The 3,132-nt window shown below is 36.9% G+C and overlaps 1 long non-coding RNA gene across 1 annotated transcript; it reads left to right on the top strand.

The window, feature by feature from the left end:
• Positions 1-159: 159 nt before the first annotated feature.
• Positions 160-2,424, top strand: LOC108166760 (uncharacterized). The gene is made up of 3 exons (XR_001777133.1): positions 160-626; positions 1,941-2,078; positions 2,216-2,424. It is a non-coding gene; the product is annotated as an uncharacterized LOC108166760 (long non-coding RNA).
• The last annotated feature ends 708 nt before the right edge of the window (positions 2,425-3,132 follow it).

Below are 3,132 nucleotides of genomic sequence, written 5' to 3'. Positions count from 1 at the left end.
TATATATATATATACCGAAATGAAAGTATAAAACATGCAAAATAGGTTTCCTTTAAAAATCACATTTTTGTTGATTTTTTTTTTTGGTTGATTTTTTTCGTATTTAGTGACTAAAAATTTTAATTTTTGTCTTTTTTTTTTTTTTAGATGACCTTCTTTTTTCAGATAAGTAAGAAAAGGATAATGCATCAATATAAGCATTTATTAATAAAGACACTGAATGTTTCAGGGGATTTTTTCCCATGACTTTGTGGCATTGAGYGGTCTGGGACGCTGGGAACGGTGGCTGATTACTGGTACCAGTTGACAAATGGATCTCTGCTTCTCATCCGTTACACCATGTGAACATCTGACAGCAGCCAGACCGCCTGGTACTGTATGCAGTGCAGCATGGGAAACACAGCCAGGTGTCACTGCAAAGCTACGCTAATTAGCCCGGTAATGAAGACGAGGAATGTCAGACGGAGAGGGCGGCGCGAGCTCACGACGACGACGACGCGGAGAAACGTCCGAACACAAGCTGAGAGTCTGCAGGACGCCCTGCTGAGGCTCTGCTGGTCCCGAGGGATCCGGTTCAACGTTTGCACATGAGAATATCTACAGTCCGTCCGCTCTGCTGCTGAAAGGTCAGAAACAAAGGTTTCCTTCTTGTTGCTCTTGTGAAGYTGATATTTGCACAGGTGCAGCTGCAGAATCTTCCTGCAGGTCTTTTTACAGTCAGGCAGGAGGTTTTATTTCCCGTCCAGACCATGAACTCACCTCCAGTAGCGAAGGGGGAAAAATCTAACACATCTTATTTCAGATTTGAATTTATTTACTTATTCTTTTTCACTTTCTTTGCTAAAAATGAGATTACAAACAGGAGTGTGTCTACATTTTTGTTAGAGGGATTAGGCAGCAGCACTAGTACAACAGTAAATTTCACCCAAACAAAATTTAGACTGATCTCAGACATTTTCTAGAAAAAAAAAACTACAAAATATTTGAGCTTGAAAAGTCAAAAATTTGCAAGCAAAAAAATCTAAATTATTTTCGACAAATTGTTCTCACTGTATCTTGTTGGCTGCGCAGGTGGCTCCACTTTCGCTTTTCAAAGATGCACGCTTGTCTAACTGTGTATCTGTTGGATCCATTTTCACGTGCGAGTGTAAACGTTGAGCTGGGTTTGGATTTGGATTGAATTTAAAGTGACAAGACGCCCTAAAACATCTCAGTCTGGACTGATCAGACTAAAATCTCATTGTTGGACTTTGTGCTAAAAACGTAACAAACATAATTTGTCTGGCCTATAAACCTATCTTAACCTGATCAATCATAATAGGTTGTCTTTAATAACAGGAAATGTTGGTAACTTAAAAAGCCGAGTGGAAATTGCAGCCTCATTTTTTTAAGTTGAACCAAGAAAACATTTTTTACAGTGTATCAAGGCGCCCTCTGATGCCTGTCTGTTAATCACTACTTTTTCAGGGCACCATTAGTGCATCCCACCATCTCTATGAAACCTTTATTTGACCCCTTTGAAACACGGGGAAAGTCAATATATCGATGTTTTTTTTGTTTTTTTTTACTTTAAGCTAAAATCTAATTTCTGACCCAGAAGCAAAACCAAATCAAACCGAGTTGATTGATGATGAGCAGGAAGGAGAGTCTGGATGAACCTCACTGCTTTTATTACAACAGATAATCCTCTTCAGACTGATTCATGTCTGCAGGAAAATACGTAACCATCACCTGTACGCATGATACAGGCGTATGGGGRCAATTCATGCCAAAAAACAGCAGAATCCATGCTAATGAATGCTAATTGTGCATCTTGCATGATTCTATGGTAACGGTTAAAGATGCAGGACATCAGTTCCCGGCAGATTTATCCACAGAGTAAATATTTTCCAGTTTTTCTTCTGTCTGGTTCTGATAGCTACACACTCGTTTCCTTTTAGGGGTTTTCCACGTCTCCATCCATCAAAGGGAGGATCCATCACAGAAAAGAAGACGGAGAAGCAGCAGCTCCATTGGCCAAGACTGTGATGCACAAAAGAGGAATTTGGCTCCGTTTTYAAGGCGTCAACAGATATCAAGTAAAATATATGAACTTAAGATGAGATGAAATAAGGATAAAAGAACGAAATGTACATGTAATTTCAGCCAAATTGATCATTTTTATAGACTAAGAGACTCTTGGACGTCCTGAACCTTTTTTCTTTCTTCTCTGCAGCTGAAACTCCTTTTAACGGCTGTTTCTTGGATCTTTTGATGCCTGCTGCTGCTAACACAAGATCATCATTTCAGGAACGTTCCTCTTCCAAAGCAGCCGTGGAATCAGAGCATGAAGGAATGCCAGTCTGAAATTTTAAGATTGATTTCATGTATTTTCTACAAAAGATATGAAAATTTTCTCAGGTAATAAAGTGGAACATTTTTGATTTATGGAAATTTTCTGYGTTTTATGCATCTCGACTTCAGAAATGCATAAATTTCCAAGTTTTTCCAGAAAATTTCTGAGATTTTTTCTTACAAATTTTCAACTTTTAAAATGAAAAAAATTGCAGTATTTTTCTAGAAAATTTCTGACATTTTCTCAAAAATTTGGGTTTTTTGAAACTCAAATTTCATTAAAAAAATTCTGGAAAATTTCTGAAATTAAAATTCCTGTGTATTTTCGAACATAGGAATTCAAAAAAAAAACAAAAACAGAAATGTTCAAAACTCAAAAATTCACCACTAGCTACAAAGCCAGCTATGCTAATCCTAAAGCGCTGATCATTAACGTTTCTTCCACCAATGCTAACACAGTATTTGGCGGAAGCTACTGCTAAAGCATTACATCAACATGGTAGTTAGCTAAAGCTAATGCTAAATCACTAACTTCAAGTTATATCTCCCCTTAAAGACTACAACCATCAAGCACCAATTTAATTTTTACATTCTAGTTTATGTGTTCTATATTTTCCTTAAACATTGTATTTTTTTTATCTACTGTCTGTGTTTTATTTATTAATTACGTCAGTTTTGGCCCTCCATATGTATGTTTCTTGTTTTAAATAAAGTTATGGGAGGAAAAAGAGAGAAAATGAGGAGGGGAAACAAAACTGCTGTGTAAACAGACTTCAAAATAAGAGCATGAATTTAAAC

This window comes from Poecilia reticulata, linkage group LG12 (assembly GCF_000633615.1).
Source record: "Poecilia reticulata strain Guanapo linkage group LG12, Guppy_female_1.0+MT, whole genome shotgun sequence".
In the NCBI taxonomy this organism is placed as follows: Eukaryota; Metazoa; Chordata; class Actinopteri; order Cyprinodontiformes; family Poeciliidae; genus Poecilia; species Poecilia reticulata.
The sequence above is the reverse complement of the archived record's forward strand: the minus strand, read 5'-3'. Positions and strand labels throughout refer to the sequence as shown.